Source organism: Caretta caretta, chromosome 4, assembly GCF_965140235.1.
Source record: "Caretta caretta isolate rCarCar2 chromosome 4, rCarCar1.hap1, whole genome shotgun sequence".
NCBI lineage: Eukaryota > Metazoa > Chordata > Testudines > Cheloniidae > Caretta > Caretta caretta.
Genome location: NC_134209.1, coordinates 12327349 through 12350413, shown reverse-complemented (window position 1 = coordinate 12350413; position 23065 = coordinate 12327349). Strand labels below are relative to the sequence as shown.

The following is a 23065-nucleotide window of genomic DNA, read 5'->3' as shown; positions in this document are numbered from 1 at the left end:
AATGACGTGTTGGATACAGTAGTACTGGGTGCGGTTGGGCCTCGTTTAGGGTAAAACATAAGTACTAAATATAGCCCCAGCCCTCTCCGCTTCCATACACCCACCTTCGCGCTACTGCTCCAGGTCCCTCTGCACTCACGCCCCTACTCATTACCGCCCCAGACCTCCCCGCTATGACACAACCCTCCCCACTACCATCACAACCCTCTCCGCTCACACAGACCTCTCCTCGTTACTACTCTTGCCCACTCCACTCCCCCGCAGACCCCTCTGCACTACCTCCCCAGCCCACTCCGCTCTCACACACACCCCTCCCCGCTACCGCCCCAGTCCACTCCGCCATCTCACACACCCCTCCCCGCTATCTCCCCAGCCCTCTTTGCCTTCACACGCCCCAAGCCTCTCCGCTCCCGTGGACCCCTGTCTTCGCTTCTGCCCAGCCTTCTCCAATCCCCACACACCCCTCCCCACTGTGGCCCCAGCCCTCTCCGCCCCCACACACCGCTCCTCGCTACTGCCCCAGCCCTATCTGCTCTTACACACATGCCTCCTAGCTACTGCACTAGTTCTGTTCCCACACACACCCCTCCTTGCTATCACCCCCCCTCCCCACTACTGCTAAACCCTCTCTGCTCTCACACACCCCTCCCCATTATTGCCCTTGCCCTCCACTCACACGGCAACCACTCCCCGCTACCGCCCCAGCCCTCTCCACCCTCTCATGCACCCCTCCTGGCTATCTCCCCAGTCCTCTTTGCATTCAGACGCACCTTCCTTGTTACCGCCCCAGATCTCTCTGCTCTCACGCACCCCCCCGTCATCGCTTCTCCCCCAACCCTCTGCTCCTGCACACCCCTCCCTGCTGTGGCACCAGTCCTTTCTGCTCTCACAGCCACGGCTCATAGTTACAGTCCTAGACCTTTCCACTCCCATACACACCCCTTCTCGCTACCACCCCAGCCCTCTCCGCTACCCCAGAGACCCCTCCCTGCTACCGCCCCAGCCCTCTCTGCTCCCCCCACACCCCTCCCCGCTATGGACGTGGCAGCACTTTAATGTCGCTGCCCCTTTTGTACCCCCGTCGGTGGCCCTGCCATTAAGTACCAGGAGGTCAGTGATGGTGGGGGTAAAAGGGGCAGCGTCGTTAAAGCCAGCTGGATACAGGCTGGTACTGGTGGCCACTTCTGACTTGTGCACATCATGGCCCCTACTGGCCTGCTTTCACCCTTGGCTGGGGTGCTGGCTGGTTGCACATCAGCTCTCCCTTCACTGCTCCCCAGGCCGGCTGCTTCCGCATGGCTTGGCGCTCCCCAGGCAGGGCGGGCAGCAGAGCTCCGAGCTGTGCCCCAGCCCGTTCCTGCCTCAAAAGAGCCTGGAGGCACCCCTGTCCATGGAGCCTGGCTGCCATGAGATGCTCCCCGAGGTGCTCCCTGCAGTACTCATCCTCCAGGGCCCCTGCCTCTCAGCAGCCCAGTCACACCCTGTTCACTTGCCCTGGGGTCCTGCCATTGCAGCCGGGTCACTCTCCCCCCACTCCCTGTGCACAGAGTGGACCCTCCCTTGGCTGCGGGGCTTGGAGTCACACAGCCCTGAGCTTGGTCAAGTGAGCCCAGCCCAGGCGCTGGGGCAGGCAGCTGCTGCTGGCAGGGTGAAAACCAAGGCCCTGAGAAGAGAGCAACCCCCTTGCACCATGGACAGGATGCCAGGGCGGAGGAAGACAACAGCAGGGGACACGTCTGACACACGTCTCCACATGGGACCACAGACAGGCAGCTGGCAGCACTCAGCACCCTGCCTGCCATTGTCCTAGCACTGCAGGGAAAGCCTGCTCTGGCTGGAGTCACTGGATGTGTGTGTGGGGGGGAGGAGACACTGCTGGTCCCCACCCTTCGGGGGAGGCTGAGCACCCTCTGCTCTGGCTGATGCCACTGGGCTCAATCCTGCAGGGAAGGAGTGGCACTGAGCACCCTGAGCTCTGGCCAATGTTGCTGGCCCAATCCTGTGGGGGAGGCTGATGCCACTGGGCCCAGTCCTGCATTGGGCCATTTTTCCATCCCTGCTGGCTTTGTGCCGCAGGCAGTTTCCCCACTCGCTCTGCCCTAGTTCGGCCCAGTAGCTGTTACATGTATGTACAGGGGCGGTAGGTTTGTATAATTTTTGGTGGTGCCCAGAACAGATCCAAGTCCTGCTGCCTTGTAAGCCAACATACAATAACTCCTCTCTTAAAATCATCCAGGTTAATGTTTTTTGTTATGTTGCTGATCAATTAGAGCAGTGGCTTTCAAACTTTTTTCCCCACGGACCACTTGAAAATTGCTGAGGGTCTCGGCAGACCACTTAATGATCTTTCCAGATGTTGTTTGTACTGTTAGCTAACTATTGTAAAGTGGTTTGGATAAGAGTGCCATATATTTGTAACCCTTCTGCCGGTCAGAGTTGGCAGCAACAAGGTCCGGGTTCAATATCTAGGGGATCCATTCCAATAACATAATGCAAACCGGCTCAAGCTCCCACCCCGTGACCTGGGACAAATATATACCACCCCCGCTGGGCGCCTCCAAGAGGCAATACTTCCCCTCTTGCAAGTACATAGTCTGAGTGTAGCACAAAGCCTTTTAATAAGAGAGAGAGAAACAATGTGGTATTATGTCGGGGAAACACCACCAACAGGTTTCATAACACAACCCATGAGCAAAAAACCCACCCCAAGCAAATTGGGGCATGCCCTTTCCCTTTGGTTCTTAAATCCAGCAACCCCAAATCACCCAAAGTCCCAAAAGTCCAGTGACCCAAAAGTCTCTGTCCCTGGTCAGGGCAGCCCCAGAGTTCGAAAGTTTATCTGTAGAGCTTTACCTCCCAACCTGGGTGGAGATGGGGTTGGGGGGAGAGAGAGAGGTGTAAGGGTCACCTTACAAGATCTGAAGCTGACCACCCCACAGCTCCATAGGCCTTCGCTCTGCTCCGCCAGCCGCCCCACGAACTGCTTCGCTCGGCTCTGAGGCCCACAAGCACTCCCGCTGTCCTATGAACTGCTTCGCTCCACGTCCCAGAAGCAGCTCCCACCGTCCTATGAACTGCTCCACCAGCCTGTCCACAAGGCACTCCAGCCATCCCGCAAACTGCTCCACAATATATCTTCAGGCTCCCCCCCTATTTAATACAAAGCTCAGTGATTTCAGCTCTTAGTCAGTTCAGATCTTTGGTGAATTCAGCTTGTAGTAGGGGAGCCTTAGTGCTGGTACACTATTAGCCCAAAGTGAGCTCAGCAGCCTGTAACTAGACTCCTAATAGAATCAAAATTAGCTCTGATATTCCACAGTGGAGAGAGGAGGAAATGTAATTAGCATGTAAGGCCCTCACCAAAGGGCCCATGCCACCAAGTATTAGTACTTGCCCCCAGCCTCTCCCTATTCATAGAGTTTTGGAACCCATGACCCTTGCCTAGCGAGTGCTGCTTAGTTGATGGTGAGTCCCTCCATCATAACAAAAGGCCAAGTACAGTTCCAAGCACAGTTCCCATAATCAGGGTAATAACAATTTATTCTTCCTGCCCCAATAACAGAGACACTGGGGATCCCACAGCAGCCAAAGTGACCATTTGGGCAGCTATGGCCTCATTCTAGGCGGGGTGGGTGTGCCTATGCAAATGAGATCAGCCCCTGAAGTTCTTTTCCACAACTTGCCACACCTCACCACCAGATGTCAGGGTGGAGCTCATCCTGACACTGCTTACATATTAAAAAACCTTAATTATTAACTTATTTTGTTCTACATATAAAACACAACTCATTTTAATATCAGTAGTCTTACCTTTCTAATGCGATGGATGTGCCCTCTCTCCCACTGTAGCAGCCCCCAAGCTTGGACTGGGAAGGAGGCGGGGCGGGGTGGGGGGGGGGGAAGTGTCTCTCCCTCTTTCCCCCACCACAGCAGCCCCTGAGCTCGGGCTGGAAAGGAGGGGTGTCTCTCCCCTGCCAAAGCAGCCACAGAAGTGAAGCTGGGAAGGAGCAGGGGGTCTCTCCCCAGCAGCCACAGCCCATCTCCACAGAGCAGGGCGGGACATGACAGGGCTCAGAATGGAGGGAGCTTGCTGGCAGCAGCTGCAGTCCCAAAGTCTGCCATGCTGTGACTCTGTCTCTCTCTTCCATGCTGTGTTTCCCGCCCCCCCCCCCACCCCGCAGCTCCCCCCGCTCCATTCGTGCTGCCTTGTAGAGTCTGAGGCTCCATTAACAACAATGTGTTAACCCTTGAGGGCTCAGACAAGTGCTAGTTCATCATTTAGCAGCAAGGCATTCCCTGGGATATATCCCACCTCTGACTCCACCACCTCCACCAAGCTTCATAATCATCATTGCTGCATACAGTATTAAATTGTTTGTTCAAAACTTATACTGTGTGTATATATAAAATATAGTCTTTTGTCTGGCAAAAAAAAATTCCCTGGAACCTAACCCCCCTATTTACATTCATTATTATGGGGAAATTGGATTTGATTAACATTGTTTCACTTAAAGTAGCATTTTTCAGGAACAGAACTACTAAGCAAGGAGTTACTGTATATTTTTTAAAATGGAAAAATGTGAGGGCTCTGGGGTGGGGCTGGTGATGAGGGGTTTGGGGTGTGGGAGGGGCTCAGGAAGAGGGCTGGGGTGCAGGGGTGAGGGCTGTGGATGAGGGCTTAGGGGTATTGGAAGGGGCTCAGGGCTAGGGCAGAAGGTTGGGATGTGGGGGTGAGGGCTCTGGCTGGGGGTGTGGGCTCTGGGGTGGGACAGGGCTGGGCATGAGGAGTTTGGGGTGCAGACAGGCTGCCCTGGGACAAGGCCCAGAGAGGAGGATTCCCCCCAGCCCTCTCCCCGCAGGCAGCAGCGAGCTCCGGGTGAGGGCCCCCCGCCACTTTGTCACAACCTGACAGCCCCCTCCCTCAGGGGAGTTCCTGGGGAAGGCAGATTAGCACTGTATATGGCTAACACTGTTGCAAGCATCGCAAAGCATTTTGGGGAGGCCAAAGGTGTGTGAGTGGAGAGTGGAAGTTTCCTTTGCAGAATACGAGAGGCCAGGGGGGAGAGAAAGAAGAAGAACAGAGAACGGGTTAACTCAACACTTCAGCTAGCTCCGTGTGAAGATAAGATGTTGGCCCTGGCCCAAGGTCATGGGCTCGATGAGAAATCAGCAGCTACCCAGCCATGAGAAGAGGAGAACTAAGTTGAGCAGAGCTGCAGAGATAGCAGCAAGAACAGTGAGAGCAAATGAGACGGTGACAGCGAAGGCCAATAGAAGGGAAAACAAAGTCTCCAGAGCCGGGGTGTTTTGGGAAACCGAGGAGGTCACAGCAAGCCGGTTTGGACTGGCACAAAGAGCACCAGGAGCAGAGGTCCCTGAACAGAACACCACCCCCCAAGGAGCCCAGGACTTAAAACCCTCCTGAGAGCTGGAGCAATTTGGAGATCAGCAGCGGATCCTTGGACGACCTGGGCCCAGGACATCACTCCCGTCCACCCTTCCCCCCCGCCCTGCTTCTTCTGACATTACACCCAAGCCTGGCCAGTCTTGGGTAGTGCGTGTGTGAGTATGAAAGTGGGTTAGGGCTTGGGGTGTTAATGCTTTCTTTCTTCCCCTGAGTGACATGGGAGCATTCCCAGCACTCTCTGCTGTTATTTTATTAATAAAGCTTTAAAATTTAGACACTTGGTGTGTTTTGTCATCTCCCCCCCCCCCCCCCCCGCCAACGATCCTGTGACGTCAGCCTGATCACCTGACACAGTGGCAGATTGGTAACAGAAATCTGTCACAGTTTTGGTGGAGAATTGTGGAGTGGGGGAGCCCTGCGGAGCGCACCAACTGTTCTGCCCTTGGTATTTCATGTTTGCTCTGTCCAGCACTGTTGGTTTTACAGTTGTCCAGCAGAGTTAAGGATTTTATAATTAAAGGTGTGCCCACTCTCAGCTGTAGCAGGTCTGAGAACTGGAGAGAGGTTTAGCATTCCTCTCTCCACCCCGGTTAGCGGGGATAGGGTGCAGTTGGGTATACCCCCCAGTTGTAGCAGCCTGGGGTATGAGGTGCGGAGGACTCAGGGAATCTCACTCCACGCATATAATCTTTGATGCATACACCCCCAATCATAGTAGGACTGGGCATAAGAGGAGAAGAGAAGGTGTCTCGCTCTGCCCGGGAAGGGTTTTGGTGTATGGACCCTCGGTGATATTGGACTGAGTAATACGGAGGGAGGCTTAGCATCTCTCCCTCCGGCCTGGGAAGGGAGAGCATTGTTAGCCCCAGAGCAGGTGTAAGCAACGTAAAATTTCAAGTGATTAAATGATGTTAAAAGTTGTACTAACGGATTGTGACAACATGTTCAGGAAATAGAAGAGTATAGCTGTGAACTCAGGAGTCCTGCCTTTGTGAGTGATGGCATCAACGATGGGTTCAAGGCCAGATGTACAGTGTGCCAGATGTACATGGTAGTCCGGCTGCCTGGTCAGGTGGCTTCACGGGAGGCAGGTGGACCTGATGCCCGAGCCATGGGGGAGGCAGCAAAGAGGGACGGGACCCTGCTGTCTCTTTCAAATGGGGGTGAAGACCTCTCCTGGCTGAAGAGGGCTCTCGCCAAGGTGGGATACAATCCCTGGGGTTCCGTGATGGAGCTTCAGAGCAGTGTGCATTCTTGAAAGGATTTGTTAGACCTGTATACCAAGTATAAAGAGCAGAAGGGCAAAAACCTAGGGGCAGCTGTGGGATTAATTTGAACTGCAGCCGCCATGTGGTATCAAATGTTGCCGGGACAGAAAGAGGAGTTGGGAAGAGGGAAGAGGTGTGTACCCGACAGCTGCGGGGGGAAATTGAGCAACTAAAAGCGCAGATCACTAACCAGGCGGCAACCCCAGGCCTATGCCCGCAAGTTGCAAGCCTTGACTCAGGACTTCCAGGCGGAAAAGGTGAAACGCACCCACCTGGAAGCACTGGCTAAGCAAGTACTGGTCCACTTGTCAACAATTTGACCATTCATGTTCAGCATACGCCGCAACGGCAGTGTGCCTGCCATAAAAAGGAAATTAAATAGTTAAAATGTCAATTGGCTGTGCGTTCGGTCCAGGTGGTGAGCCTCACAGGGGATGAATCGGGTGACCCTTGTGAGGGCTTTGAGCTCTCCTTGTGAGGATCCTCAATTTTGGGCCGAACCTTGTTGCACCCCTATAGCGGCCCTCATTCAGACCGAGGAGAGGTCCAGCGGGTGAAGGGGGAGAAGGTTGTATGTACAGCACCCCCAACTACGAGGAGAGCACCCCATGGGTGATTATGAAAGGAAAGGAACCAGGAGGGGCGGGGGCTAGTTAAGGAGCCCACCCTCCTTCCTGAATTGGTAGTGAAACAAAGCCTGTGCCCATGGAAAGGGACAGTTCCATGAAAAAAACATGATCACCTGACGTGGCAACAGATTGGTAACAAAAATCCGTCACAACTTCCCCCCCTGCACCACACTCACCTGGCACCACTGTCACTGCATGTGCTCCTAGGACCCCCTCTCAGGTCCAGGAAGCCCCCTCACCTCCCCTGCAGTGGGTGCCGTGCAGGGGCTGCCATTACATGTGCACCTCCTCCCCTGCTGCTGCCCCTCACTGTAGCCTTAGTAGGGGTGCGGCTGCCCCTTGTCCAGCGTGGGGCAGTAGCAGTGACTGTGGGCAGGGGTGGGAGGGGGTCCCCTGTGCTGGTGGAGGGTCCCACTGGAAAATGAAAGGGTCTGAGGGGGAAGGGCAGGCTCAGGGTCAGTCTGCCCTGGCAGTAGTGGATGCAGGGTGCTAGGACCCTGCGGCGGCAGTTGATGCAGAGAGGCAGCGTGGAGCTGCAGGGGAGAGGCAGGGACGCTCTGCTCTGGGGCCCCGGGGAGGTGCGCGCGGGCAGCAAGTGATGGGGGACACTAGGGGGAGGTGGGGCGGGGGCGGCAGGCAGGGGCCAGAGGGGAGAACCGGCCCCAAATATTGGTGGAACGGGGCCCCTGGGCCTTGAATATTGCTGAAACCCGGGCACCATGGGCCCATACAACTCACCGCCCCTGGGCGTGTGCATGGTGCCTGCCCAGATGATGCAGTGTCAGCTGGTGGGGCTAAGAGCCTTAAACGCCGAGTTCTTTGCTCTACAACCAAACTCCTCTGTGACCCTGGGCAAATTTTTAACACCTCAGAGCCTGAGTCCCTATCCATAACTGAGGCCAAGCATCGCAACTCAGCTGCCCTGCGTGTGGGGAATGGTCAGCTAATGGCTGTGCAGCACCCTGCACACCAAGCAACCCAGAATTTAAACATTGGCTTGTTAGGTATTATCTGTATTGCCATAGAGCCTAGGAGTTCCAGTCAAAGGCCAAGGTCCCCCTCTGCTTGGTGCTGCACAAGCACAGAACACAAAGACCGTCCCTGCCCTACAGAGCCTTCACTCTAAGACAAGAGCCAACAACTGGATCCAGAGAGGCAGATGGGGGAGCACACGGAAACACCGACAATATTTGCCATGCCCATGGCCGTGACAACTGGACCATGACAGTAGTCGTCAGCATGACAGGCAGTGGTCTTAGCACAAGAGCCGTCTTGCTCGGGGGTTCTCACCACAAATGTTTTGGTGGCCTTCGAGCGCGGCTACCAACTCACACTGGTGGATGCTCTGACATTTTTTCCCTAAAATACTTAATTAAATTCAGGAAAAACAATAAAAAAAGCACAGATACACATCCAAATCTGTGTAATTTATATTTGTAGGGTTTTTGCAGACTCAATAGTAAAAATAATGCTGCCCCCCACTTTTACTCCCCCCAGCCCCCCACCCTCCAGGGCTTGCTGTGTCCTGGGGCTTGCTGTGAAAAGTGATATTTGTATTAGGGCTGTCAAGCGATTAAAAAAATTAATTTTGATTAATTGCACTGTTAAACAATAATAGAATACTGTTTATTTAAATATTTTTGGATGTTTTCTACATTTTCAAATATATTGATTTCTGTTACAATGCAGAATACAAAGCGTATTGTTGAACTTACAAATGTAGAATTATGTACAAAAAATCTGCATTCAAAAATAAAACAATATAAAATTTTAGAGCCTGCAAGTCCACCCAGTCCTACTTCTTGTTCAGCCAATTGATCAGACAAACAAGTTTGTTTACATTTGCAGGAGATAATGCTGCCCTCTTCTTATTTACCTGGAATTGGCAATCGCATGGCACTGTTGTAGCCGGCGTCGGAGGATATTTACATGCCAGCCAGATGCAGTAAAGATTCATATGTCCCTTCATGCTTCAACCACCATTCCAGAGGACATGCATCCATGTTGATGACGGGTTCTTCTCCATAATGATCCAAAGCAGTGCAGATCGAGGCATGTTCATTTTCATTACCTGAGTCAGATGCCACCAGCAGAAAGTTGATTTTCTTTTTTGGTGGTTCGGGTTCTGTAGTTTCTGCATCAGAGTGTTGCTCTTTTAAGACTTCTGAAAGCATGCTCCACACCTCATCCCTCTCAGATTTTGGAAGGCACTTCAGATTCCTAAACCTTGGGTCGAGTGCTGTAGCTATCTTTAGAAATCTCACATTGTATCTTCTTTGCATTTTGTGAAATCTGCAGTGAAAGTGTTCTTAAAATGAACAACATGTGCTGGGTCATCATCTGAGACTGCTATAACATGAAATATATGGCAGAATGTGGGTAAAACAGAGCAGGAGACATACAATTCTCCCCCAAAGAGTTCAGTCACAAATTTAATTAACAAATTATTTTTTTAACAAGCATTGTCAGGGTTCCCTCCCCACTCTGAACTCTAGGGTACAGATGTGGGGACCTGCATGAAAGACTCCTTAAGCATATTTCTACCAGCGTAAGTTAAAAACTTCCCCAAGGCACAAAACCTTCCTTGTCCTTGGATGGTATTGCTGCCACCACCAAATGATTTAGCCAAAGATTCAGGAAAAGGACCACTTGGAGTTCCTGTTTCCCCAAAATATCCCCCCAAGCTCCTTCACCCCCTTTCTACAAAAGTGCCATGCAAATGCCTGTTCTCACTTTCTGGTGACATCGTAAATAAGAAGAGGGCAACATTATCTCCCATCTATGTAAACAAACTTGTTTGGCTTAGCGATTGGCTGAACAAGAAGTAGGACTGAGTGGACTTGTAGCCTCTGAAGTTTAAAAAAAAATCTACATTTGTAGATTGCACTTTCATGACAAAAAGATTGCACTTCAGTACTATGTGGTGAATTGAAAAATACTATTTCTTTTGTTTATTTTACAGTGCGAATATTTGTAATAAAAAATAATATACACTTTGATTTAAATTACAACACAGAATACAAGATATATGAAAATGTAGAAAAACACCCAAAATATTTAATAAATTTCAATTGGTACTCTATTGTTTACACAATGAGATTAAAACTGCGATTAATTGCAGTTAATTGTTTTTAGTTAATCACATGAGTTACCTGTGATTAATTGACCACCCTAATTTGTATATTTGTTAATATCACAGCACACTTTAGCTACCTGGGAGGCTATGAAAAGTGATACATGATATTAACAAACATACAAGTATCACTTTTCACAGCAAGCCCCAAGACCCATTAAGCCCTGGATGGAGGGGGCAAAAGGGGGGCAGCAGGGGCCAGAGGCGATGGTGAGATGGATGCGGGGCCGGGGGAGGCAGCGGGATCCAGGGGCGATGTGTGTGTGGGGGAGGGAGATGGATAGAGGGCTGTGGGAGGCAGCAGGGGCCGGGGGAGGCAGCAGGGGCCGGGGGAGGCAGCGGGATCCAGGGGCGATGTGTGTGTGGGGGAGGGAGATGGATACAGGGCTGTGGGAGGCAGCAGGGGCTGGGGGAGGCAGCAGGGGCCGGGGGAGGCAGCGGGATCCAGGGGCGATGTGTGTGGGGGGGAGGGAGATGGATACAGGGCTGTGGGAGGCAGCAGGGGCCGGGGTGATGGGGACGGGTGATGAGTCCCTCTATCGCATTGCCACAGCCAGGGCCTGGTGTCTGCTGCCCGTAGCCAGAACCTGGAGCTGGGAACAGGAACTTCATGGTCAGAGCTTGCTGCCGTGCAGCCAGAGCTGTGGGTCAGCGCCCGGGGCCAGTGCCTGTCACCCTATGGCAGAACTCGGAGCCGGGTGCTGGAGCCAGGGCTGCGTGGCTGGAGCCAGCACTCGCTGCTGCACGGCCAAGGCCAGACGTTGGCAGTGCACCTGGGGCCAGCTCCTGCCACTGTGCGGCCGGAGCCCGGGAATAGAGCTGTGGGTCAGCACCTGCTGCCATGCAGCTGGGACAGGGGATCAGCGCCGGGGCTGGGGCCGCTCGGCTGGAGCCTATGGCCAGCTCCCACCACCACACGGCTGTAACTGGAGGCCGACTGAAGCTCCACAGCGAGAGCCGGGGGTCAGCACCTGCTGCCCTGCAGCCAGAGGCGGGTTGGCAGCCAAAGCCCCATGCTTGGAGCCCGCTGCCATGCGGCTGGGCTGGGGGGTCGGCGCCTGTGGCCAGCACCTGCCACTGCGTAGTCAGAGCCCAGGACTGGAGCCAGGAGTCAGCACCTGCTGCCACTCAGCTGGAACCTGGGGCTGGAGGCTGAAGCCCAGCAGCTGGAGGCCAAGGCCACATGGCCAGAGCTGGACGGGAGGGTCAGTACCCACTGCCCCATGGTTGGAGCCTGGGGCCGCACTGCCAGGCTCCTGAAGTCCCACCGCTGGAGCCTGCTGCCCAAACCCCCTCCCCGCAAGGTGGGTCAAGAATGCGCCTTGCTCCTGCAGCGCTGTGCTCCACCTCGCTCCAGAGGCAGTGCAGGGCACTGCACATCCAGGAGCAACAGGGAGGGAGTGGGAGGGGCCGATCCTTCCCCCCCCCCCCCCCCCATGACCGCCCAGGAGGCTGTTGTATCCACATGAAAAGCCCCTGGTGGCTGCGTGCGGCCATGCTGGCCGCATCTGAGAAACATTGGTCTAGCTCAGGGGTGGGCAAACTTTTTGGCCCGAGGTCCACATCTGGGTTGGGAAATTGTATACAGTAGGGCTGGGGTAGGAGGTTGGGGTGCGGGAGGGAGTGCAGAGTGTGGGAGGGGGCTCAGGGCAGGGGATTGGGGTGCAGACGGGGTGTGGCAGGGGGCTCAGGGCAGGGGGATGGGGTGCAGGAGAGGTTCAGGATGCAGGCTCCAGCTCAGTGCCGCTTACCTCGAGCAGCTCCAGGGTGGTAGTGGCGTGCAGCAGGGCTAAGGCAGGCTCCCTGCCTGCCCTGGCCCCGCGCTACTGTTGGAAATGGCAAGCATATCTGGCAGTGGCTCCTGAGGATGGGGTGGGGTGGGGCAGGGGTCGCAGAGATGTGGTGCTTCCGGGAGCGGCACGGGGTCAGGGCAGGCATGGAGCTTTCCTGCAGGTCGGATTGAAAGCCCTTACAGGCCGGATCTGGCCTGTGGGCCATAGTTTGCCCTTGGGGGGAGGGATAGCTCAGTGGTTTGAGTATTGGCCTGTTAAACCCAGGGTTGTGAGTTTAATCCTTGAGGGGGCCATTTAGGGATCTGGGGAAAAATTTGGGGATAGGTCCTGCTTTGAGCAGGGGGTTGGACTCGATGACCTCCTGAGGTCCCTTCCAACCCTGATATTCTATGATTCCCTGGCCTGGTCCGTGATAAGGGTTTTGGAGGCTTCTTGGCAGAGAAGAGTGTGAAGGCTGAGAAGGAATTTGCTTTGTGGATGTTTATGGGGACTGGCTCCTGAGTGTGAGGGGCAGTTTGGGAAAGAGCACAAAGGAACAAGTTTGAAGGACCAAGTTGGTGATGGAGGCTGATCCATCCTGGACTGAGCCAAGGCAGGAATGTGAGAGGGTGCAGGGTGAGGAGAGGCTGTGTCAGCTTGTCAAGCTGACAGTAGGGAAAAGGAGAATGGGGACGTTACATTTTAGTTTGCATGTTAAGAGCCTATCTGGAATTTTATGGAGCGATAACTTACTGCTCTGACATCAGCTGTAATGCAAACAGAAAATGACATGACCAAAGCCATCCAGGAGATGAGCTGTGATCAGCACAGCCATAGGAAATTACCTGACATTTATCCATCATCATGACAAATGGTGTGACCAGACTAGAAAACAAGGCAGCAGGAACCACCCCTGTGACATGTTTGAAGAACATAGTTTGCAGCACTCTGGCCATCTGCAAATCATGTGTTCGGGTGCTGACCCACAGAGGCGCCTCTGGGGAATCAGGGAGAAGGAGGGTGAAAATGTGTGTGACAAACAAGCAGACTGGAACCCTGCTAACATCTGCAGTTGAGATTAGCCTTACAGAGTTGTAAAACATTTCCCAAGGATTTGGTACAGTCAAAGCCTGTTATTCTTAAAATATACATGGCTCATGTGAACCATCCAGTGAAGTCCTTAGTACAATGGATTCAAGTTTGGCTGGATAAACCCACCCATCTATGACCATAAATGACCAGGCCAGCACAATGATATTTTTGAACACCATTATTTCTATCATCATTTAGACTCAGAAGAGTCGGAGCTAAGGCCATGATGCCATGGGCTCACGTGCTCACCCTTTTATCTCTGCAGAGCTGAGTTCAAACCATTGCTAAGGTCACAACTGAAGAATCTCCTCCTTAGACTCTGTCACCATACAATTTGGACTCCTGGCAGCCTCTTCTCAAGAGTAGCACATGATGGGTGAATCTCCAGTGGTTTGGAGTTTGCATTCTCAGCAAATTTGCGGATGATACTAAACTGGGAGGAGTGGTAGATACGCTGGAGGGGAGGGATAGGATACAGAAGGACCTAGACAAATTGGAGGATTGGGCCAAAAGAAATCTGATGAGGTTCAATAAGGATAAGTGCAGGGTCCTGCACTTAGGACGGAAGAACCCAATGCACAGCTACAGACTAGGGACCGAATGGCTAGGCAGCAGTTCTGCGGAAAAGGACCCAGGGGTGACAGTGGATGAGAAGCTGGATATGAGTCAGCAGTGTGCCCTTGTTGCCAAGAAGGCCAATGGCATTTTGGGATGTATAAGTAGGGGCATAGCGAGCAGATCGAGGGACGTGATCGTTCCCCTCTATTCGACATTGGTGAGGCCTCATCTGGAGTACTGTGTCCAGTTTTGGGCTCCACACTACAAGAAGGATGTGGAAAAATTGGAGAGAGTCCAGCAAAGGGCAACAAAAATGATTAGGGGTCTAGAACACATGACTTATGAGGAGAGGCTGAGGGAGCTGGGATTGTTTAGCCTGCAGAAGAGAAGAATGAGGGGGGATTTGATAGCTGCTTTCAACTACCTGAAAGGGGGTTCCAAAGAGGATGGCTCTAGACTGTTCTCAATGGTAGCAGATGACAGAACGAGGAGTAATGGTCTCAAGTTGCAGTGGGGGAGGTTTAGATTGGATATTAGGAAAAACTTTTTCACTATGAGGGTGGTGAAACACTGGAATGCGTTACCTAGGGAGGTGGTAGAATCTCCTTCCTTAGAGGTTTTTAAGGTCAGGCTTGACAAAGCCCTGGCTGGGATGATTTAACTGGGAATTGGTCCTGCTTCGAGCAGGGGGTTGGACTAGATGACCTTCTTGGGTCCCTTCCAACCCTGATATTCTATGATTCTATGATTCTAGTTTGAACAAGCACACTACGTTTTGAACACTAATCCCACCGCTGCAAAAATAAGTCCCTCGTCCCTAACAGGTCAGGTTTCCCTTGCAACAGATGTATCATTATCATCAAAGGACCCAAAACCTTGAGTGAGGAAGGTGTTCATACAACTATATTTTTGGCTACTGGTGTTTAGAGGGTATACATCAGCCTCTACATTTGCAAAGAGTTCTCGGAGGTTTCAGGAACAGCACTCTTGATTGCCAAGAGGGTCACTGACTGAAAGTCTAGTCACACGCCTACCGCAGTCAAAGGAAGCTTTGCCTTTGACTTAGTGGCTCAGAATTACACCATAAATCTCTATGCATTACTTTAAAGGTATTGGGCTAAGTCTTTCAAAGAATCTATAATGGGCTTCCAAATGAAACTCTCTTAGCAGTGTTGTGTGTGTTTCACATTCAGTAAATCATCTTATTTAATTATTTACCATGAATTTTGTATGGAGAAAGACTACCCAGATTCTCAACCCAATAATGCTAAAGAATGTTTTAATTTGTAACAGTGACAGGTGTCTTTTCACAAAATCTGTCAACAGCAGGAAATCAGGCATAGAGCCTGAATTCTGTATAGCATGTAGTCAATGTAGCCTCTTCAGGGTGAAATGTACCCCTGGGCAGGCTTGTAGAAGGCCTGAGTACCACCTAAGTCCCTCTTAAACCTTTAAAATTGGGCTCACTGGGAGTTAAATGGTGCCTAGTCCTCATATTGGGTCTTTCCACACTGGTGAATCTCACTGAAAATGTGACTCTCCTCTGAAAAGAGACCCTGCAAGGGTGGCATTTTGGGCTTCCTGTTTCTGGTCACTCAATGATTAGTGAGAATAGCGTGAAATGATGAGGCAGGGAAATCTGCAGTTTCATGAAACCTTGAGAACTTTAAAAACAGCCCTCCAAAAATGGAGAAATGCTTCTGAATCAATTTTAAGTTTTGAAAACAAAATGTTTTTAAAAGGAAAAAACATTCTCTTCCTCTCTCCCCCTCCAGAAAACTGAAACAATCCCCCTGTAATGATGCTGGTTCTGGTGGGACCCAACTAATAGTGCCAATTCAGGACAAATTGCTTAAAGCAGGGCAGTTACAGCCCAAGGCTGGGGTTTCTATGCACACCAAGGCAAACCAAAGCATCCAAACAGAGAAGACTTCAGTTTTAACCCACTGGCCAACCACAAGTCCCACAAGCAATTCCCTTAGACACTCCAGTTTCCCAGTATCACTTCCAGTGCCACTCATTATGGGGACGAATGGTTATGAAAACCAATACCCCAGTAAAAGAAAAGAGGTTCTCTCAATCCCAGAGGACCAAGCCCCAGACCCAGGTCAATACACATGGGCAAGTCACATGTCCATGCATGACTTTGTTCTTTACAGGTGGCAGCCACTGCCTGCATGCTATCTTGAATGTCCCCAGGAGGACTTCTTATGTGGACTGGAGTCTTCCAAGATCCATTGTCAGTGAAGTGTTTCTTAATTTGCACATTCCTCTCTCAAGAAGCTGACCAAATGCTTTACTAAGGGCTTGGCTACACTTGCGAGTTACAGCGCATTAAAGGAGCCCCAGGCGACTAGCTCACTCCCCGTCCACACTGGCAAGGCACGTAGAGCGCTCTGACTCCGCGGCTACAGCGCTCCTGGTACTCCACCTCGGCGAGTGGAATAACGCTCGCTGCGCCCCCGCTGGAGTGCCGAGTCGCCAGTGTGGACGCCCTGGTCCTATAGTGCGCTCTGATCGGCCTCCAGAAGTGTCCCACAACGCCTGTGCTAGCCACTCTGGTCGTCACTTTGAACTCTACTGCCCTGCCCTCAGGTGACCAACCCTCAGACCCGCCCTTTAAATTCCCTGGGAATTTTGAAATTCCCCTTCCTGTTTGCTCAGCCAGGCGTGGAGTGCTCTCAGCGAATCTTTCCAGCTGACCATGCCTCCACACGCCAGGCGATCCCCAGTATGGAGCAATGGCGAGGTGCTGGACCTCACCAGTGTTTGGGGGGAGGAAGCTGTCCAGTCCCAGCTGCCCTCCAGCCGTAGGAATTATGATACCTTTGGGCAGATATCAAGGGGCATGATGGAAAGGGGCCATGACCGGGATGCACTGCAGTGCAGGGTTAAAGTGAAGGAGCTGCGGAATGCCCACCGCAAAGCCCGCGAGGCAAACAGCCACTCCGGTGCTGCCCCCGCAACCTGCTGTTTCTACAAAGAGCTGGATGTGATACTTGGGGCCGACCCCACCTCCACTCTGTGTATCACCATGGACACTTCAGAGCCCAGTTCAACAAGGCGGGAGGAGGACGAGCAAAGCGGGAGCGAGGGTGCTGAGGCAGAGGAAGACACCCTGGAATCCCTAGATGCATGCAGCCAGGAGCTGCTCTCAAGCCAGGAGGAAGGTAGCCAATCGCGGTGGCCGGTGCTTGGGGAAGGACAAACACCAGAGGAGGTTCTCGGTAAGCGGCTTTTATTTTGGGAAGGAAGTTATTCGGTGCGGGCTCTTGGGGCGAGGAAGGTTAGGGATGCATGCATGCCTAGATGCGGAATAGGGTGTTGATGTGCTCTCTCACATCATGGTAATCGGCCTCAGTGGTCTCTTCAAAGGTCTCATGCAGAAGTTGGGCAATGCGCTTGCACAGGTTTCTCAGGAGAGCCACTGTGGTCCTTGTCCCACTAAGGCTAAATGTGCCGTGAGGGGCGGGAGGACCATTGCTGCACACAGGCAAGCTGCATATGGGCCAGGGCGGAATCTGCATTGCAGTAGAAGACTCTCCCTTGCTTCCCAGGTCACCCTCAGCAGCGAGATATCTTCCGGGATGAACTCCTGTGGAAAATGTGGGGACAGTGTTCAGTATAGGGGCCCCCTGCCGCTGTTGGCTCTCCCCAAGGCACAGAAACCCAGAGGACAGTACAGCAGTGAAACAATCAGTCACGCTTGACCCTGTGCTTACTCACCATTTTGGGGCTCCTGTGGGTTAAGTGCGCTCGCTTTGGGACGGGCAAATTATGCAATTGTGTAGACTGTGCTTGCCCTTAAGTATGGAGAAATCATTGCTCTGTCTGGTGTGAACAATGCTGCCTCTGTTAGGTGTTGCATTTTGCCTTTACAGATGCAACCTTGAGATCATAGAATCATAGAATATCAGGGTTGGAAGGGACCTCAGGAGGTCATCTAGTCCAACCCCCTGCTCAAAGCAGGACCGATCCCCAATTAAATCATCCCAGCCAGGGCTTTGTCATCAGCCATCTATCTCAGCTATCTCAGCCATCCATTTTATCACCGGTTGAAAGACTCCAAAGAATCAGAAAGAGGCCATGTGGAAGCAAGGAAGACATGTTGCATGAAGTAATGCAGCATTCCAGTAATGAAAATCAAAAAGTGCAGGAGTGGCGGGACAGTGAATGGAGGATCCACCAGCAGAATGAGGAGCACCGGCACAAAAGCGCGGTGCTCCGGCAGCAAAGCACGGATCGACTGATGAGCATAACAGAGCGCCAAGCGGACTAGATCCAGGTGCTCGTAGCCATGCAGGCGGAACACTACCGTGCCTGACCCCCCTCCTGCAGCCCTTGTCCCAAACCCTTTCCCTTGTGGCCCCATGTCACCTCCAACCCACTTTCCCCAACATCTGGGTTCTTACCACCACCAGCTGCCTCCAACACCTGTAGCTTCACCACCCAGCCCTGCAAACTATGACCCTGACCCTCTGCACTCAACATCCCATCACCATGCAGTATAGCCATCCTGAAGTGCAGCACTCGTTGCACAGTACTCCAGACAGGACATACGCAAATCTGTGATTGTACTGTTCCCCACCCCACTCCCTTGCCCTTTCTGTTTCCCAAGCAGTTGTGTTTCTTTTCAATAAATGAATTTTCTTTTCAATAAATGGATTTTTTGGCTTTGAAAACATTCTTTATTATTGCATAAAGTAAAAGACACCTTAGCCCAGGAAAGAAACAGGCACTGCAAGTCAGCACAGCAAACACAGATTCCTACTAACATTGGAACCACTGCACTTCACTCCCGTGCAGGGCACCAGACATTACTGGTGGCTTTCAGCCTCAAATTGCTCCCTCAAAGCATCCCTAATCCTTGCAGCTCTGCGCTAGACCCCTCTAATAGCCCTGCTCTCTGGCTGTTCACATTCAGCCTCCAGGTGTTGAACCTCCGAGTTCCATGCCTGAGTGAATTGTTCACCCTTCCCTTCACAAATGTTATGGAGGGTACAGCACGCGGATATAACAGTGGGGATGCTGTCATCGGCCAGGTCCAGCTTCCCATACAGAGAGCACCAGCGGCCCTTTAAATATCCAAATACACACTCCACAGGCATTCTGCACCAGCTCAGACTGTTGTTGAACCACTCCTTGCTGCTGTCAAGGCTTCCTGTGTAGGATTTCATGAGCTCCGGCATTAAAGGGTAAGTGGGATCTCCAAGGATCACAATGGGCATTTTGACTTCCCCTACGGTGGTCTGGGAAAAAAGTCCCGGCTTGCAGCTTCCTGAACAGGCCAGCGTTCCGAAAGATGCGTGTGTCATGCACCTTTCCAGGCCAGCCTGCATTAATGTCAATGAAACGCCCACGGTGCTCCACAACCGCCTGGAGAACCACAGAGAAATACCCCTTCCGATTAACGTACTCGGAGGCTAGGTGGGCTGGTTCCAGAACTGGAATATGCATCCCATCTATCACCCCGCCACAGTTAGGGAAACCCATTTGTGCAAAGCCATCCACAGTGTCATGCACATTACCCAGAGTCACGGTTCTTCTAAGCAGGATGTGATTAATGGCCCTGGAAACTTGCATCAACACAATTCCAGCGGTTGACTTTCCCACTCCAAACTGGTTAGCGACTGATCTGTAGTTGTCTGGAGTTGCCAGCTTCCAGATTGCAATAACCTACCCAATTCTCCACTGTGAGGACAGCTCTCAATCTCGTGTCCTTGCGCCACAGGGTGGGGGCGAGCTCCTCACACAGTCCCATGAAAGTGTTTTTTCTCATCCGAAAGTTTTGCAGCCACTGCTCATCATCCCAGACTTGCATGACAATGTGATCCCACCACTCAGTGCTTGTTTCCTGAGCCCAAAAGCAGCATTCCACGGTGGTGAGCATGTCTGTGAATGCCACAAGCAAACTTGTGTCATATGCATACTCGAGTCGATATCATCGTTGGAGACCTCACTGTCACTTTGGATCATAAGGAGTAACTCGACTGCCAAACATGACATGCTGGCGAGACCCCTCAGCAGTTCGGGCTCTATTCCCACAGACCGAAAGGGAAGACAGAGCGTGCAGTACAAAAAACGTTGCAAGATGGCGCCAAATGTGGACGGAAGCACAAGGATTGCTGGGATGCGAAGCGATAATCACGGGGCATTGGGACAGGACCCAGAATGCCCCCCACTCCCTTCCCACAAGCCACAGCGCCAGAATGGGAAGAGGTGCCCTGTGGGACAGCTGCCCATAATGCACCGCTCCCAATGCCGCTGCAAGTGCTGCAAATGTGGCCACGCCAGTGCGCTTGTTTCTGTCAGTGTGAACACACTGCAGCGCTTTCCCTACTGCGCTCTCCGAGGGTGGGTTTAACTCCCAGCGCTCTACATCTGCAAGTGTAGCCATACCCTAAGACTACTTCAGGATCAAAACACACTGATATACAAGTACAGAGCAATATTCATAACTTCAACTACAAAAATGATACACACACACAGATAGCGTAATCATAATTAGCAAATCATAACCTTTTCATAGGTACCTTACTGGACAACCTTTGTACAATATTTTCTGCAAATATATAAAAGTGATTGCAACAATGATCTATATGTTTACAAGTTATGTCAGTAACGTCACACCCCCTAACCATTAAAGTGCCCTAAGGCTTGGAGAACTCCTGAGCCTCTGAGAATTCAGAAAGATTCTAAATGATGGGTTGCGAGTTCCCTCATCTCAAATCCAGAGCCATGGCTTGGTTAGTCACCCTAACCCTTCACTCTGGCAGGAGAGAGAATATTTTCTCCAGTTACTGTTGTTTCTATTCTCCAGCTTTCTTCATTAAGCCTTAAAACAAAGCCAGCTAAAAACCTCAGGGCATCTGTTCTCCCTTTGATGCAAACCCTCAATTCTCATGGACTCTAATGGAGATTACTCTTGCATGGAGAGATGCATATCTTACAGACATCTATAATATTCATATAGACACTGATGAAAGCAGGTCCTGAGATTCTGATTAGATAACCTGAACTGGGCACTTCACAAACAAAGGAGGATCTGTTCTGAGGAGGTGAGCTGCCTCTCCAGAACATAGAATTTAGCAATGAGATATCAATGGTGCTATTAAAGGTGCTGAAGCTATTGCCATGTGCTCAAGTCAATAGCATTGATTAACTCACCTTCCAAACCCAGGACAAAACCTAACAGGAGGGCAGTGATCAATATGAGAGTTTAGGAGACTATAAAGCCTCAGGCTGATAGCAAATATAAGTCAAAGGAGAGCACTCTGTACCCAATTAATGTGTAAACCATGTGTAGAGGAATTGCATTTGGAAGGAGATCAGTGCAACTGGGAGCAGCCAGAACAAAATAAGACTATAAATTAAGTGCCACAGGATACAATTTGCGATAGGCAAGTTTCAAAAGCGTTGGTGCAGTTCAGATAGTCAATATTTTGGGATGCTAGTCCAAATCTGGGGGGCTGGAAATTTCAGGGAAAAGGGGTTCTTCATAAAAGTTTCAACAAATGGGAAATGGTTACTTGCCTGTGACCACAGTTCTTCGAGATGGACTCTGCACAGTCTCTGCAGCTGCACCATTGGGGCCTCCAATCAGCATGAATGTGCAGAGGCCACTTGAAGCAGTGCCTTGCTCACACGAGTAGCCCCATAGAGTGCAAAGCAATACTCCTGGGAAGCACTCACCAGTGTGCATTTAGGCTCCACAATCAGGCCCTGCAAGAACAGCTCTAAGGGCATGGCTGCACTTGCAAGATAGAGCGCATTAAGTCAGCCCCGGGCGCCCTAACTCCTGAGGTGTCCACACTGGCAAGGCACGTAGAGTGCCCGGACTCCGCGGCTGGAGCGCTCCTGGTAATCCACCTCGACGAGAAGCATAATGCTTGCTGCACCCTGGCTGGAGCGCCGCAGCACTAGTGTGGATGCCCTGGTCTGTTATTGCAATGTGATTGACCTCCAGAAGTGTCCCACAACGCCTGTGCTAGCCACTCTGGTCATCACTTTCAACTCTACTGCCCTGCCCTGAGGTGACCAACTGTCAGACCTGCCCTTTAAATTCTCTGAGAATTTTGAAAATCCCCTTCCTGTTTGCTCAGCCAGGCATGGAGGGCTCTCAGTGAATCTTTCCAGGTGACCATGCCTCCACACGCCAGGCGATCCCCAGTATGGAGCAATGGCGAGGTGCTGGACCTCATCGGTGTTTGGGGGGAGGAAGCTGTCCAGTCCCAGCTGCGCTCCAGCCATAGGAATTACGATACCTTCGGGCAGATATCAAGGGACATGATGGAAAGGGGCCATGACCGGGACGCCCTGCAGTGCAGGGTTAAAGTGAAGGAGCTGCGGAATGCCCACCACAAAGCCCGCGAGGCAAACAGCCGCTCCGGTGCTGCCCCCATGACCTGCCATTTCTACAAAGAGCTGGACGTGTACTTGGGGGCGACCCCACCTCCACTCCAAAGACCACCATGGACACTTCAGAGATAGCACAGAGTTCAACAAGGCAGGAGGAGGAAAGCAGGAGCAAGGGCGCTGAGGAGGAGGGGGACAGCCCGGAATCCCTAGATGCATGCAGCCAGGAGCTGCTCTCAAGCCAGGAGGAAAGTAGCCAGTCGCAACGGATGGTGCTTGGGGAAGGACAACAGCAGAGGAGGTGCTCGGTAAGTGGCTTTTATTTTGGGAAGGAAGTTATTCGGTGCGGGCTCTTGGGGCGAGGAGCGTTAGGGCTGCATGCATGCCTAGATGCGGAAGACCCTCCCTGGCTTCCCAGGTCACTCTCAGCAGCGAGATCTCTTCCAGGACAAACTCCTGTAGAAAATGTGGGGACTGTGTTCAGTATAGGAAAACCCGTTTGTGCAAAGCCAGCCACAGTGTCATCCATGTTGCCCAGAGTCACGGTACTTCTGAGAGGATGCGATTAATGGCCCTGCAAACTTGCATCCACACGATTCCAACAGTCAACTTCTCCACTCCAAACTGGTTAGCGACTGATCGGTAGCTGTCTGGAGTTGCCAGCTTCCAGATTGCAATAGCCACCCACTTCTCCACCGTCAGGGCAGCTCCCAATCTCGTGTCCTTGCGCCTCAGAGTGTGGGCGAGCTCCTCACACAGTCCCATGAAAGTGGCTTTTCTCATCCGAAAGTTCTGCAGCCACTGCCCGTCATCCCAGACTTGCATGACGATGTGATCGCACCGCTCAGTGC

General features: G+C 52.1%; 1 long non-coding RNA gene across 1 annotated transcript in view; it reads left to right on the top strand.

Annotated features, from left to right (window-relative positions):
- The first annotated feature begins 4803 nt into the window (after positions 1 to 4803).
- LOC142071824 (uncharacterized) overlaps positions 4804 to 23065 on the top strand; it is a 57477-nt gene continuing 39215 nt past the window's right edge. The window contains exon 1 of the long non-coding RNA XR_012667999.1: positions 4804 to 5562. This is a non-coding gene — a long non-coding RNA (uncharacterized LOC142071824). The remainder of the gene's footprint in view (positions 5563 to 23065) is intronic.